Source organism: Perognathus longimembris, chromosome 1 (assembly GCF_023159225.1).
Source record: "Perognathus longimembris pacificus isolate PPM17 chromosome 1, ASM2315922v1, whole genome shotgun sequence".
Lineage (NCBI taxonomy): Eukaryota > Metazoa > Chordata > Mammalia > Rodentia > Heteromyidae > Perognathus > Perognathus longimembris.
In genome coordinates, this window is record NC_063161.1 from 95,130,704 (window position 1) to 95,148,632 (window position 17,929).

The window sequence follows — 17,929 nt, forward strand, 5'->3', positions numbered from 1 at the left end:
TAACAAAACACAGGTGTCAGATACTGATCACATGAAGCTGAATAAGGAAGATACATGCCCTAATCCTTTGGGATAGGCTAATATTCTAAAACTTCCCAGCACTCAAGAAGAAGAGTATAGCCAGTCTGGGATACATAGTGAGACTGTCTCAAAACAAAACAAGATTGGGGTGGGGAGGCTGGCTTGTGAAGAATGATTTAGAGCCTCAGTTTTCCTGTGACATAGCTTCATATCATTTTGTTCTTTGGACTTCTGTGTGAAGACTTGATCTCAGAATCCACATATGAGAGAAAATGTGGGTTACTTGCTTTTCTGAGTCTGTCCACTTAGCATGGTCATCTCTAATTCTACCCAGTTTTCTAGAAACAATGTGATTTTGTTTATTTGGGGCTGAATAATAGTCCATTGTATGTATCTTACTTTCTGTATCCATTTACCCATTGAGGACCCCCTTAAGCTGAGTCCATGCTTGGTTATTGTGAATAGTGTCACAATGAACATACATGTGTAGGTGGGTATTTCTGTTGTAGCTGACTTCAAGTTTGTTTTTTTTTTTTTTTTTTTTTTTTTTTTTTTTTTGGCCAGTCCCGGGCCTTGGACTCAGGGCCTGAGCACTGTCCCTGGCTTCTTCCCGCTCAAGGCTAGCACTCCGCCACTTGAGCCACAGCGCCGCTTCTGGCCGTTTTCTGTATATGTGGTGCTGGGGAACCGAACCTAGGGCCTCGTGTATCCGAGGCAGGCACTCTTGCCACTAGGCTATATCCCCAGCCCCTGACTTCAAGTTTTTATGCTCAAAAGTGGTACAACTATATCATGATAGTTCTACTTTCAGTTTTTTTTAACCTGCATGGATTTCCATAGTGTCTGGACTAGTACACAATCCCACCAACAGTCTATAAAAGTGCCCTTTTCATACCTCCTCATTCACATGTGTTTATTATTATTATTATTGTTGTTGCCATCCTGACCATGCCAAGGCAGATTTTAATGTAGTCTTGAGTTGCATTTCCCTGATGGCTAAACACATTGAGCATCTTTTTATGTGTTTATTGGTCACTTGTGATTCTCCATTTGAATCTTCATTTTTTTACTGGATTGTGTTATTTTGATGTTCATTTTTTTAGTTCTTTATCCTGTATTTTAATCCCTTGTCAGATGGATAGCTAGAGAGCATTTTCTTTCTGTAAGCTATTTCTTCACTCTGAAAAATAAGGAAATAGAAAGAAGAAAGAAAATAGAAAGAAATGAGGGGAAAAAAAGAAAGAAAACAAGAAGAAAGGGAAATGCACAGTCTTATTTGTCTAAGGTCTAAGTTTTTCTTAATGGTCCTCTCGGCTTTATTGTTGCAAAAAAAAAAGGGCAAAAAAGTATCATTGTATAATTTATATTTTAGAACAATAAACAAGGAAAAGATCCTAAGGGGATTTTAGAACTTGAAAAGATAGTGATTGTCAACTGTGTGACAGAAAGATGACTGGGCATGTTCTGGTGTGTGAGCAGTCTGGGCATGCCCATGCAAGCATCTGAAACAGTGTGAGTAGACTTGGAATCTGAGCTAAGGGTCCTAAAATATCAGAGCAATTTGTGTTATCGTTTTGTGCAGCTCTCTTTCAAAGCCCATGCTGCTCAGCAGGGAAGAGCATAAATGGCTGAGCTGATAATACCATAAGATGAAGGGCCAGAGCTCCAGAAGAAAATTGGTGGCCACAGCAGAGCCTAACAGTAAGGGTGTTTAGCAGTGATTCTCCAAAGCATTCGAGAGTGAAATTCTGGTACAATAAACCCCACACACTCACACACACCCTCAAGGATCTAGATATCCAAGCGGTTGGAAAACCAGGAGGACAATCATGTATTTCCTGCTAATCTGCAGGTGGAACCTACAGCTAGTTCCAATTCATGCTGAAGAATAAGGAAACATAACATAGTGCTCGTTGCAAAGCATAAAGCATTCCCTATTGATGAAATAAAAACCAACATTGTACCGATTTGGGGTTTCACAAAAACATTGTGTTTACACCACCATTTAATCCGCCAGTACATCATTAGGGGAATGAGACATATACAATGCTTTGTGAGATCTCATTTGTGAGGCACATTTTCTTGTTACAAGCAACATAATGAAAAGAAGTAGATTATACAATTGAGACACTGACAGTGAGCTGTAGGAACACCACATTACCTGGGCCTAAGTCAGAAAGGAATGTCTGAAAGGTGTTAACATTTGATTTCAGTCTTGTAGCATTGGAAAGAGATTGTTCTTACTCTGGTCTCCAGTCCCTTTATGGAGACACTATGGCTAACACAAGTTCCCACCAGGATCCTAACTTGGATTCCCCTTGTGTTCCTTAGTCATTCAGACAAAATTTTGCTTTGACTTTAAGTTCTGCAGCTCACAGATTTTTATATGCTCCTTCCAAACCAAGAAGTATGATAATTATATCACTGTTTAGGAGTTACTATTTCTAATAATTATGTGGTATGTCCTTCAGATATAAAGAGGTTTAAAAGCATACATTGTGCCAGTGGAACATACCTGAAACCCCAGCACTCAGGAAGCTAAGGCATGAGTTCGAGGCAATCCTGATTTACTTAACAGGTCTCTGTCTCAAAAATACCTTTAAAAAACCCACTGAGAATTCATGAGATGGTTTATGCAAAAGGCCTCATATATGACTAGCATGTCATAAGCATAAGTAAATGCCTGCTTTGGATAGTTGAAATATAAATAGAAAATGTGTGATTTTTGTAGCTACTCTTTCCTGCCTGAGATTTACTGACTAGCATAATGAATGCCATACACATTATACCATTTCACACATTCAAAGCTCACGTGTTCTTCATCTTTATGTAAAAACCATTATTAAGATACAAATTAAGGGGGGCAGGCAGGAGGAAAAATGAGGGAGGAGGTAAAAAGTTGGATAAGACATGTATGCACTGCCTTACATGTGAAACTGTAACCCCTCTGTACATCACTTTGACAATAACGAAATTAATTTTTTAAAATATACAAATTAATTTTTATATCTAAAATTGTTCCAAATCTATTTTTCATTCTAAATTTCCCCCAAGCTACTAATTTTTCATTCGAAAGGTCTGTGATTAAACTTTTGCTTCAAGAAAAAAAACACCTTCAGTCACAATATCAGAGTTCAGTCTATATCTGAGGCAGTTATTGAGAACTCTTCTCTAAAATATTCAGACTGCAAGTATGTGAAATTCAAGTCAGTGTCACTCAAATAATGAAATCCTTACACAGTTAACTTAAGTGTACTCCTGCTACTTCGTGCCTCCCTCAAGAATTGTTTCCACAAGTGTGTCAAGTGCCAGTCTGTTTTTATGAATGCTAATTATCATTGGCACTAATTTGCTGCTGGACTAGGAGAAAATGGGACACTCTGACATTTGAACCATGTCAAGGCTAGGAGCTTTGCATAGGAGACATCCTCCTTAAATACAGAAGAAAGTTGGAAAGAGGCCTGACTCTCTGGCCAGTCTAGTAGCCAAGATTACTTTTGAGATTTTAGTCTTGAACAAATAAACCCAAAAGAAAGAACCTCTGCAATTGAGAGGAGAGAGAAAAAAAAGAACAAGTGAATGCATGTATTGACTTCACAGTTAGAAACTATGGTTGTTTCCAGGTGAGGAAAATATTGAGTGGATATGACCCTTAAAATGTAAAGTTACAATAGTCCCTCTTTTCTAATATGGCAGGGAAAATATACCACAGACCTTCAATGGTTGCTTGAAACTATAATTGTACTAGACCCTATATATACTAGGTTTTCCTAATCACACATATCTATAGTAGAATTTTTTTTGCCAGTCCTGGGGCTGGGACTCAGGGCCTAAGCACTGTCCCTGGCTTCTTTTCACTCTACCTCTTGAGCCACAGAGCCCATTTCTGGCTTTTTCTATATATGTGGTGCTGAGGAATTGAACCCAGGGCTTCATGTATACAAGGCAAGCACACTACCACTAGGCCATATTCCCAGCCTCTATAATAGAATTTAATTTATAAATTAGGTACAGGAAGAGATTAATAACAATAACTCTTCCCCCAAATAGAATGATTATGGAGATACATTATGCTTAAAATGTATGTGACTATAATCTCTCTCTCTCTCAAAACATCTGAACTCATCCATCTTCCTGGGATAAAATTATGAAAGACCTGTGTGGTTCAAAAGGAACTGAGAAGAATGAGGTTAGGCATTGTGACATGTTGTTTGGCTATTAGGCAAGTGTTACTTGAATACAAGCATTGGGATATTGTGACTGTGCATCTGATAACATATGGCTACTAATGGTGACTAATGGATTGTGAGGATGTAGGGTATGATTCCCTGGACAAAAAAATATATACATATCTATAAACTCACTGGGCAGACTTGTGTGGCATGAGATTTAATCATGCTATTTAGAATGCAATGCTACGTAAAACTTACAAATTGTTCATGGAGACATTCATTTAGTATTTTCAAATTACAACTGATGATGGGTAACTGAACCCTCAGAAAGCAAAACTATGGATCTAAAATGACTATGACATATATCTATTTTGGCTACAAAAATGACTATAGTATCTATGACTATAGATTATAATAATCATGACTATACAATAATTTTATTTGAACAACAGGTAACATACAGTAGTGGAGGTCAGTTTGCTGTCTATGAACATACTGCACAAGCAAATTTAATAAGTAACAGCTCTGGCATTTAAACATCTAGAAATGACACTAGTGTAGAAAATGTAAAATATATAAACAAGTATATGAGATAAATATTTTACTAGAATTGAACATGCATATTCATTGTACAAATTAATGGATTTACCATGACATTTCCATGCATGAATAGATTGTGCTTTGATCATTGCTACTCTCTCCTGTGCTTTCTCTTACCCTACCTGTTCCCCTCTCCCTATGGATCCATTTTTCTTATACTAAAATAAACACTATACAGAGGAGCATATCAAAGAAATATCACAATTGTTTTACTCTATTGGAGCCTCAGTAGATCAAAAGAAGTTCAGTCAAAGAAATAGCCAGGTAGCAACAAATCAGATGTCCCTGCTACAGCATAGAATCCACACATCATTGGTCCTTGCACCTATGACTAAGACAGGTTTTAAGCACTACCATATATATGTATATGTATATATGCAATAATACATATACATATATGTGATATATATTATATGTGTGTGCATATTTCTATAAAATTATATTGGCAAGTATTTATGTATATATTTTATTAGATATGATTCTTTTTAATATGATTAATTATATTATAAACATATTATATTGAGTATATATCAAGCCAGGCACCGGTGGCTCACACCTGTAATCCTAGTTACTCAGGAGAATGAAATCTGAATATTGAGCCTAGGCAAGAAAATCCATGAGACTCCTATTGACCACCAGAAAACTGGAAGTAGTGCTGTGGCTCAAAATGGTAGAATGTTTGTCTTGAGTGAAAAAGTTCAGGGACAGTGCCCAGGCTCTGAGTTCAAGCCTCATGGCCAAACAAAAAAAAAAAAAAGAAGAAGAAAGAGAAAGGAAAAAATATGTAACAAAAGTACACAAATAGAAATGTTTAAAAGATAAACAAGAGAAATAATACTTTAATTTTTAATTGCCATATTAATTTACAACAGAATCTGTTTTCACATTAGCAGATAATTGATACTATTAAATTTTTTATAAACAAATTGAGATTTAAGATATTTAATTATCTTAAAATATCTTTATGACTCCATCTGACATTATGTTAATTTTTATGACTTTACATTCATTCATTTTTAAAGCTTGTCATAGCTAACATGATAATTTTTAATCATAAAAGTATATATAAAAAATAAAGCCAGGAGCCAGTGGCTCACACCTATAACCTGGCTACTAAAGAGATTGAGATCTGAGGATTGCACTTCAAAGCCAACCTGGGAAGGAAGCTCTGTGAGAGCCTGTGAGACGCTTATCTCTAATAAAGTAGCAAAACAACAACAACAAAAGCCAGAAGTAGAGCTGTGATTCAAGTAGTAAAGCACTGGTCTTGAAGAAAAAAAGCTCAGGAACAGCACCAAGACCTTAAGCTCAAGCCCAGAACTTATATTTGCATTTAAATATAAATATATGTGTGTGTTTGTGTATTTGTGTGTGTATATTCATACACACATACATTTATATACCTATGTGTGTACGTATATCTCCTGTGTGTATATATTTGTGTGTATATTGTATATACATTTCTGTGTATGTATATATGCACATATATATCTCCTTTGTATAGTGTGTGTGTGTGTGTGTGTGAACACACACAAACTATCTCATTGCTTCTCCCATGAATTAAGTCAAAGTACTCATTTTAGCCCCTCCATCTATGTAAAAGATTTTGTTTTTGTTCTGGTCCTAGAACTTGAACTAAGAACCTAGGCACTGTCTTTGAGGGTTTGTTTTTTTTCCTCTGAATGCTAGCACTCTACCACTTGAAACATGGCTCCACTTCTAGCTTTTTGCTGGTATATTGGAGATAAGAGTCTCTTGAACTTTCCTGCCCCAGCTAGCTTCAAACCACAAACCTTAGGTCTCTACCTCCTTAATAGGTGGGATTATAGGCATAAGCCACCTGTACTCCTCTAAAAATTTTTGTTTAAGATTTACAATGACAAAGAAAGCAAAATATATGATTGATAGATAGATAGATAGATAGATAGATAGATAGATAGATAGATAGATAGATAGACAGACAGACAGACAGACAGACAGATAGATAGATAGATAGATAGATAGATAGATAGATAGATAGATAGATAGATAGATGATAGATTCTTTTGATCATTTAAAAAGGATTTTGAATTTATAAATTCACTTTTACCTTTCCTTTTGTTGCTGAAGAACTGGCTCCAAATGACTAATGGTCACCTCTACCTTTTCCTCATTATTAAGCAGTACATGAATTATTATCTTCAATCTTAGTTTTTTTGAAAGAATGTTTTTAGTCTTTCGTGTGAGGTATAGGTCAGTGATAGCTCAAATGGTAAGCCACCTATCATTTTGTAAAGCAGACAATGAAATCCAAGACCCATTTAACTAAATAATATGGAAACCTTTATGTGTCTCAATACACTGTAATCAAACAAGCTAGAACTCCACAGTTAATCCTCTGGAATTGGGTAACCTACCTAACATTACATTTGTGCAAGAACTGGGTCTACTTCAAATGAAATGTATTGTGAAGTTTGATGTCTTCTTTCTATCTATTAATATAAAGCCATAAGTTAGAATATCTTTTCCTCTTACTGTCATGTGGTCTTATTCATACCTTGAAGAACATGTCTTCCATTTGAAATGAAATTTTCTACATTAAGGCCTATTTCCTCTCTCCCTACAACCTAGGTAAACATGTGTTTTATGGCTTATGAATAGTTCCACTGGGAGGGGGGGCAGGTGTAGGCCAAAAATTGCATAACACTACTCAAGAATTTGCATTCCTAAGTTAATTCATTTTGTAGAAAGTTCAAGTAGGAATTATGGTCATTTACTTATTTCATAGATATGCAGCAAGACTCTATTATCTTTAATTTCATTAATTTCAAATTAATTATCATTAATTTCACAGAAAAGTAATTAGAAAAATCTAGGATCACCTCTAACATAAACCCAGGAATTAATAAAAGGGAAGATAATAAGCTGTTTTAGTCTGGCCGATCATATTAAGTTCATTTTGACACTCAGCTCTACCACCGTAGTAGAGAAGTGGGCCAACACACATGCTTAAGTAAAAGAACAGACATCACTGTGTTAAAGAAAAAAAAAGGCCAATCATAAAAACATACAGTGGAGCTGGTTCCTGGTGACTCACGTCTATATACCTAGTACTCAGGGGGCTCATATCCTAAGAATCATGGTTTGAAGCCAGCTTGGGCAAGGAAGTTTGTGAGACTCTTATCTCCAATTAAGCACCAGACGACTGAAAACAGTGCTGTGGGTCAAAGTGGTAGAACACTAGCCTTGAGTGAAAGAGCTCAGGGACAGCACCCAGACCCTGAATTCAAGTCCCATGACTGACAAAATATATTTTTATATTTATATATTATACGTAAGATATAGACATAGACAGATACAATGATAGATAGATAGATAGATAGATAGATAGATAGATAGATAGATAGATAGATAGATAGATAGGTGACTTGACTTGTGGGTCACAGCTTGATGAGTTCTAATCTATACCATAGCTATATTTACTTATTTTTTAATTTAATTTTGTTGTCAAGCTGATGTATAGAGGGGTTAGCGTTGGATACACAAGGTAATGAGTTCATTTCCTGTTGAGCATTGTTCTATGGGGCTATGAATTTTTTCAGTTGTCTGACTTTTGAGTCATATTGCTTTCCTTCTTTGAAAAAGTAGGAAAATTAAAGGAAGCCAATCATATCATGATACCTATTCAGACATTTTGCCCTTTTCAGATACCCTTTCTACTGTTGAGGAAATGTTAGTCTCTTATACCTTAGAAATTTAATCTGATAGAATCAAAAGGAGACTTCAAGGACATCATTTGCCTATGAAAGAACAAAAGTGTCTTTCAGCAACATCTGCAAGGATGGAAACTTCAAGTGGCTCTTGTTTGCTTTATGTGTGATGACGTCCATGTCAAATGCTCTTGGAGCAGTAAAAGCAACTAAGCAGGAAGAGGATTAAGTTCTATTGAGTGTACTCTAAAGCCTCTTCTAACTCACATATTCAAGGCTCTCAAACTGGAGTGTCCAGAAGTTTTACCTTGGAAGTTAACACAGCACTGAACGTATGCCACTTTCCTGGAGTTTCATCTAGGAATCTGTCACCAGGAACTCCCAATGATTATGTATGATAAAGCCAGTCAAATGTTACTGAATTCAAGGTCCTGCCTGTGAAACTAGAGTGAAGATGAGTAAAAATATATCCAATGCTTATACTTCAAAACCTGGCAGATTGTGTGCACTCACTAGAGCAATCTAAATAGTTTTATAATTATGATCATACTATAATCACTATTTTGTACATATAGATATCTATGTATCCTAACCTATGAAACAAAAGTATTTACAACAATTAAATGAAAAAAGGGAGATAATTAAATTTTTGAGCCCCAAAATAGATGCCTCTGGGAGACTGATAAAAGTTCTTAACTGCTGAATCACTGGGTAATTATTAAACCAAACTAGAAACAAATAATGAAGGGCTTTGATAGCTGCTTGCCCAGATGTCACAGAATCAAATCAAAGACATGTTTATTATCAGGATCATCTGGATCTTTCACACAGTTCTCCAGTTTTCTTTGCCTCGATAAACCTAAATGTAAGACAGTAAAATGGGGAACACTGTATAACTTAGAAGAAGAAAAGAAGATTTTTCAAGCCTTAGCTGAAGTCAGAGTTCTTCCATTCTAAACAACTTATTGCCCTCTTTCAGAAATTCCCAGAAATGAATAGTTTTACCATTGGCAAAAGATAATTTAGGCTATTTTCAGGGCATCTGGTCCTGGTTCTTCCACCCATTTGTTTCTTTCTTTATTCAACCAATATTTAGTGAGCTCATATACCAAGAACTGTCTAAGGATCTTGAGTATATAAGTAAGCAAATCAGATTATGTTCTCTGATCTTAGAGAATTTACATTGTAGTGGACAGAAGTTGTAATTATGTTTTATAAAAAGGAAAGATAAGCTGAGTAAAACCATTTTGGGGTGTAGAGAGTGGTAAAGATAGATTTTACAGGGAAAGTGAGATTTGAGCAAAGGCTGGAAGGAAATGAGGGAGATAAGCAAGTAGCTATAGGTAACAGAGATGCCTCAAGAGAGAACAAAGGTCATATGGAAGAACATAAGATTCATCCTTCCTTCTTTCCTTCCTTTCTTTCCCTCCCATCTTTATCCTCCTTCCTTTCTCCCCTCCATCATGTTTTGTTTCCTCTCTTTCCCTCTCCTTTCTTCCCCTCCTCTCCTCTCCTCTCCTCTCCTCTCCTCTCCTCTCCTCTCACCTCCACCCTATTCCCCTCCTCTCCCTTCTTTTTCCCTCCCCTCTCTTTCCTTCCCTTCTTCTTTTCCCTCTTTCCTTCCCTCTCCCACTTCCTTCCCCCTCCTTTCCAAGGAAGCTAGTATGGCTAGAGGAGAACAAATATGAGCCCCATCATTTGAAAGCCACAAGTAATTACTAAAAAAATTTTTATATAATATATATATATATGGTGGTTTCTAAACTGAAATGAGAAGCTTTTGTAGTTTGGAACATGGAAGTGACATATCAGATTTAGGCCTTAAAGGCTCACTCTTGGCTTCTGGGCAGAGAAAGCTGGAGAACAGCCAAATATAAGTCACATACTTGCAGTAATCATGGTGCACAGTGCTTTCCTCATTTCAGCACTTGGGAGTTTTTTAGTAGACCATGCTGTGCTGGATCACTGATCCTTAGCTGAAAGTTCTGCTTGCAACTCAGTTTTGACCTCTGGCTACCATGTATGTCATCTGATTACAGGGTCTCATTGTTCCTGTTGTTCTCTCCAATATGATTTAACTACCACCAAAAGGTGCATGAAGTTCAGTCTATTTTGTCAAACAATTTCCAGAGCCTATCATTACATTAAAAATCAACCAGAGAATAGAAGCACTAGAAATCTAGTTTAAGAGGGAAGAAAACAATACCACATCTACTGATTCAACCATGCTTTATGTGTATTAACAGATAATCCTCTTAGCTGGTGCCATTATTATCGTAATGTCTCAGGAGTAGAAGCCAAGTCTTGAAAACATTAAGGAATTAGTAAGAACAAGAGGCAGGACACAAACACAGAAAAGTGGTACTATTACTCTATCATATATAATTAACTTTGAAATAAATAGTTCTACCTCAAATGCCTAATTGAAACAAACAAAAAAATGTTTCCCACGATCATACTCTCACTGTCCATCAGTACAGTACATCTTGTTAATATTAAGAGAAAAAGAGTCCACCTATGACTTCAATCTGATGAATTAGAATAAAATCTCTGGAAGCAAATACAACCAGGACTGACCATTAGTTGGTTAACAAAAGTGAGTTAACACGAGTAAAAATAAGAAGTCATAAATGTATACATAAAATTTTCTTTTCGCATGAATCACCATTGGGGCATTCATTCATCAGCCTTTTCTTGGAGAACATTTCCTTACAATCTGATTACATCCTTACATAATGTATCACCATTGATCTCCAGGTTCACTTTCTTTTTTTTTTTTTTTTGGTTAGTCCTGGGGCTTGGACTCAGGGCCTGAGCACTGTCCCTGGCTTCTTCTTCCCGCTCAAGGCTAACACTCTGCCACTTGAGTCACAGCGCCACATCTGGCCATTTTCTGTATATGTGGTGCTGGGGAATCGAACCCAGGGCCTCATGTATATGAGGCAGGCACTCTTGCCACTAGGCCATATCCCCAGCCCCTGGGTTCACTTTCTTTAAAGTGCCATGGAAAGACAAAGTTGGTCATTAAGAATCATGAAAGAAAAAAATTTTCGGTGTTTATAAATACTTAACAGCTTGTCTTATGCATAATTAATTTTATGGCACACCGGTGCCCCTGATCAAACTAAAATTAAGACTCACTCAACCAAGATGTTCTAATTCTTTTGGAAACCATGCTCGCTTGTGTGTTCTCTCTCTCTCTCTCTCTCTCTCTCTCTCTCTCTCTCTCTCCATCCTTACATTTCTTAGGCTTGGATAGTGTTACCAATTACATAATTTTAATAGCAAATACAATTGGTAGAAACAGATCTGGAGATAAAGTCAGTCCACACTTGGAACCATCATTTGGACACAGTTTGTGTATTCCAAAGGGTCATGTGTTGGAGACAACCACAGCGTGCTGGTGTTCAGAAGGGATAGGACTTCTTCAGGGCTCATATCCTTGATAAGGATTGACCATGTTTCTGGACCGAGTCATTTATTCCCACAGGGGGGTTTTATAAAAGATGAGGTTCTGGTGTCCTGTCTTGCTATGTAATTTCTCCCCTTTACATGAGTTCTTGACTGTCATTGTAATATTACTGGCCATGAATTTTTCACAGAAGCCAAGGCTCAAACTGTGAGCTAAATACATCTCTTCACTTTATAAAGAACACTAGCCTCAAGAATGTCATTATCACAATGAAAAACTGAGGAACACACTTTTTAAATATAAAGCTCAACTGACAGAGGCAGAAATAAAACAGATATGCTAGAACAATCTTTGGCTACAAGAAATCTGTAACACATATCATCTAACATGTTTTTCAGGGAAATGGAGAGCTGCATTACTCTAGCAGATTGGCTAAGTGGATGTTGATTAGCTGAGCATTTAGGGTATAAATATTGAGTGAGGACTAGGGTCTAGCTCAAGTGGAAGAGCACTTGCCTAGCAAGTGCAAGGTCCTGAGTTCAAACACTAGTGCCACAAAAAAAGAAAAAAATATTGAGTGACACATAGTGAAATCTTAACTTATAATAGCAGAGCATAAGAATTATAAGGAAGAAGAGGAGAGGAAGAAAAAGGAGAAGAGGAAGAGGAGGGAAAGGAGGATGAGGGGAAGGAAGGGAGGGAGGGAGGGAGAAGGAAGGAAGGAAGGAAGGAAGGAAGGAAGGAAGGAAGGAAGGAAGGAAGGAAGGAAGGAAGGAAGGAAGGAAGGAAGGAAGCAGCATTAACTACTTGTTTAACAAAGGAGAAAACCCAGCTGGTGAGAGTTAGAATATTGTCCCATGATCACTTGGTTAGTAGGGAGAAGAGGATACTTCATGCTGTTTCTTCTGATCATAGCACCGCTGGATAAAGCTATGTAAAAAACCTTATGTTCTCTTTACTCTTGTCCTCTCACATGCAAATACCATATAAAGAAATTTTGTCATGTCATACTAAAGTTTTTATTACCTAAAAAATTAGAGATATTTTTACTTTGAGATTTCCAAGTAGAAAATGATTATTCTCAAAAATACATTATCAAACAGACACTAGTGGCTCATGCCTGTAATCCTGGGTACTGAGAGAGGCTGAGATCTGAGATCATGAGGCCAGGCAAAGAAAAACCATAGAACTGTTATCTGGTTCAATTAACTACCAAGAAGCCAGAAGTGAAGCTGTGGCTCAGTGTTAGAGTACTAGCCTTGGACAAAAAAGCAAAATGGGACAAGGCCTAGGCCCTAAATTCAAGTCCCAGTATGGGCACACACACACACACACACACACACACACACACACACACACACACTGTAATTTATTCAACATTAGTGTTTAAGTTTCTTTTCAAATATGAAAACTCAAGACCAAATTTTTCTTACCTATATAACCCACTATACTAACAGAAACTCACATTTGGTTATTTGACAAGGACTAGGAAAATAGCTTGAAAAGTAAATCAAGATGGCTAAAATACTTTTAAAAAATTAAAAAATAAATATGAAAACAATCTGGCAGCTAAGTTTTCTAGATATTTTGCCAGGATGCCCAAGGACATTGGTAACGACTCAGTTCTTGGGTAATACTATTAAAGCTTTCAACCATAGAAATAGATCAGAAATTGTAATGTTTGCTTTGCAAAAAGTACAAGGCTTTGTATGAAAGCACCCATGTGTATTTATAAAACTGGGTCATAATACAATATCATGAAAGGTTCAAACTAGAACTGGAGAATTAGAACCAAATCCTTTAGTCTTTTATTATTTTTTTTCTGCTAGGAAAATAGGTATAAAAATTGATTTGGAGCCGGGCACTGGTGGCTCACGCCTGTAATCCTAGCTACTCAGGAGGCTGAATTCTGAGGATCATAATACAAAGCCAGCCCAGGCAGGAAAGTCCAGGAGACTCTTATCTCCAATTAACAACCAGAAAACTAGAAGTGGACCTGTGGCTTAAGTGGTAGAGAGTTAGCCTTGAGCAAAAAGAAGCCAGGGACAGTGCTCAGGCCCAGAGTCCAAGGTCCAGGACTGGCAAAAAGAAAGAAAAATCCCAAGTGAGTAACCAGAGTGCCATTTCATTTCACAGGCTAATGTGCATTTTTATTCGAAGAACTAATAAATGAATGGGGTTGGAGGAAGATCAGAAACACTTCCCTAAGGAAAAAGTTCCAAAAATAAAAGAGTTAGGGAGAAGATTAGTTACTGAAAGATGTAAAAAGGGCTTATGATACATTTTTTTCTTACACTCATTAAATGAAATCACAACCACCAACTAACTATTGTGTTATGAGTTTATAAAGTCAGCTAAAAGATTTCATTTCTGATTAAATCAAGTACAAGCAGTACTAAAAGCACCAATGATAAAGTCAGCGTCTCAGCCTGCTAAAACGTAACAGGATCCACTTTCACAAACCTATGTCTTTCTTTGTAGGCAGAGTCTTCCCCTCTGAAAATATGTCAGTAATCATCCTCCTCTCCTGACCTTTTGTAACTTTCTCCAGGGCAGTAAACTGTGGAGGTAGAACAATGAAGTCTTTCATGTGGAAGGAATAAAAGAAAGAAAAGAAAAAGCACTGGGTGTGATGGTTATTCTCCTTTTCTTTATGATTATGAACATAATAAAGGAAACAAAAGGAAAGGATCCACTCCTTTTCCAGTGGTCAAAAGGTATTTCAGAAATAAAGGGAAAATCCTTGAGAATGGCTTGAGGTCTTATCTGTTCTTTAGTTTACTGTCACAGACAGCATGTGTTAAACCCCTTCAAAGTCAGAAACCCAAGCTCAGAACAGCAACCAAAAAAGTCTGAAGAGATTCCTTCTGAAAGACAGTGAATGTCATTTGGCTAAGAAGACAGAGCCCTTGACATTACAGAGTTCTATAAGAAACACTGCTGGCATCTCTGAGCACTTGAAATGTTTATACAGGCAAATGTAGATAATCTCCTAAACTTGATCTTACTTATTGTCATTTCATACAATGAGTGGTGAGATATAGGAGCTTACACTGAACTTCAGGGTGAAGAAATCAGCCACAAAAAACCACAGGGAGTTGTGAAAGATTACATCAAATTGAAATCTCAACTACCTCCTCTCCTTCATTAGAAAAAAGTAGAAAAATCAAATTATGTGTCAGAATATTTACAAGTAGGATTGTGCATGAAGTAGAATCATTATTTGTTGTTTAGACTTCTAAAGTTATTTAACAAAAGAATTAAGAAGAGACAACTATTTGGGAAATATAAATCTCATGGTAATGTAAGCTAAATCTTTTTCTATCAAAATAGGAGCACAAACTTTATAAAGTATTCATAAACTGCTTTGTTAAACAGCAATGCCTTTGTACAACTCCTTAAAGATAATAAATAAAATTATATACAATCATTCTGCTTTAAAAATAGAAACAACAGAAGAATTTAATTACTGCACAGTTTTTAGTCTATTCAAGAGGTGAAGGACCAGTCCCCTTTGTCAGCTACTTTGGGAAAGCACATTGTTCCTGCTAACTCTTTAATCTATAGATGCTTTTTTAAAGAGGTAAGCACTATATTAAAAAGTGTTTTTTATTTGTATAATATTTTACCTATTAAAGGGGCTTGAAGAATTTATTCTTCCTTAGCTCATCTTTTCTTCAGCTCCACACAGGTAGATACTATTAATGGGCCTTTGTAAGATTGCTGAGTATACAACTGAGGGTCAAAACACTGGGAAAATTAAGAGCATTAGAAAAAGGATCATGTCTTTCCAAGTGGGAGAGTCATAATTAAAACTCAAGTTTTTCACTTAAAATTATGTCACCATATTTTTTTAAAACTATGCATAAAGGACATAAACAACTAGGTTCTAGAAGGAGCCAGTATATAAAATGAACCCACTTTAAGTCCATTATATGCCGAAGCAAAGCTTTTGTCCAAGAATCTCCATCCAAAACCACCCTGAGCAAAGGAGTACTGCTCCAGGAATGAGCACTCATTAGTTAGGTTAATTATTAACATCTTCATTTGTTTTACCACAGACTCCCCTATAAGGTCCCCAATTAAAATCCCCCCTTCCACCACTTCAAATGGTAACAGCTGATACCAGTTTTCATATTACTGATTTACTAGCCAAAAAGAAAAAGAAAATTGTCTGGTTGCTTTGCCAGGAAGGCTTATTTCAAAAGACAAAGGGACTAGTCATAAGGAGTCTTTGTTCTTGACTTAGTTGGGGTAACCGAAAGTCACTAGAGGGACAGTCACAATTGAAGCATGACACATAATATCTTCAGTCTACCATTAGTGCTCCATCAGCTTTAAGGCACAACCCAGTTGAGCTCTTCAAATTTCTATGTATCTAAATTTAAATGTCATTTGTTGAATTTTTTTTTTTTTTTTGGCCAGTCCTGGGCCTTGGACTCAGGGCCTGAGCACTGTCCCTGGCTTCCTTTTGCTCAAGGCTAGCACTCTGCCACTTGAGCCACAGCACCACTTCTGGCTGTTTTCTGTATATGTGGTGCTGGGGAATCGAACCCAGGGCCTCATGTATACGAGGCAAGCTCTCTTGCCACTAGGCCATATCCCCAGCCCTATTTGTTGAATATTGACAATGCTTTGTAATAGATGATGTAAGAAGGTAAATATGAATTATATTGCATCCTAGATCTTGCTAACATAGATATAGCCTCTTCCTACCAAGTCATTAAAATTATATCAAGGGAATAAAAAAATTAGAGAGTAGGTTTAGAAAAAGATTGACTAACTTTAGTAACCTAACTTTGCTCCCACAAAAAGCACTATAAAATGATAGATAGGTAGATAAATAAATAAATGCATAGACAGATAGATGGTATATAAACTTTAAAGACATATATCCAAATAAAATCCGTAATGTAGCTGCACAAAATTTAGGAAATCAGGAGAACACACATATGAGTGTTAACTAAAGAACATTATAGAACTAGCAGGGCAAATTCTAAAATAAAGATGAAGAAAACAAGTTCGTAGAACCAAATGCCTCTGGAACTAGAGATGGGATGGGGGTTGAGCAGGGAGTAGAATGGAAATGAGAATTTTAAAAATGAGTTAAAAATTAATAAAATCTCCATTTAGTAAAACTAGAATGAATTTAATAAAAGTTAAATTAAAGACATCTTAAGAATTAAAAAACAATTGAGGGCTGGGAATGTGGCTTAGTGGTAGAGTGCTTGCCTAGCATGCATGAAGCCCTGGGTTCAATTCCTCAACACCACAAAAAGAAAAAGTCAGAAGTAGCACTGTGGTTCAAGAAGCCAGGGACAGTGCTCAGGCCCTGAGTCCAAGCCCAAGGACTGGAAAAACAAACAGACAGACAAACAAAAGCAATTGCGTCTCTCTGTCTAGATGCTTATGACTGAATTATTTCCCTCCTTCAACAATTGCAAACAAACAAATAAACGAACAGAAACCTCATTGAATGCAGTACAGAGGCTCAGGCCTATCATCCTAACTTCCTGACAGGCTGAAATCTGAAGATATTGGTTTGAAGCCAGCCCAGGCAGAAAAGTCTGGAAGGCTCTCATCTCCAATTTACCAGCAAAAGTGGAAGCATAGTTCAAGTGATGTGCCATCCTTGATCAAAAAAGCCAAGGATTAAACAAAACAAAACAAAACAAAAAACAGAGGAACCTGGTAGGAGTACAATTGGGGTAAAAAAAAGATGCCAACTTACATTATATTAGAAAGGATCTGAATCAATAAGATATAGCATATGCTGTATTTGAACTGTTGTTGATAAAGTTATTACAGGTATTATTGAACAATTTTAACAGTTTTGTTTGTTTTTTGCCCGTACTGGGACTTGAACTCCTGGAGTGCTAATATTTTTATGGCTGGTACTCTACCACTTGAGCCATTCTTACAGATCTAGCCTCATGCTGGTTAGTTGGAGATAAAAGCCTCATGATATGTCTGTCTAAAATGGCTCCACCACAATTCTCAGATCTGAGACTTCTGGATAGCTTGGACTATAAATG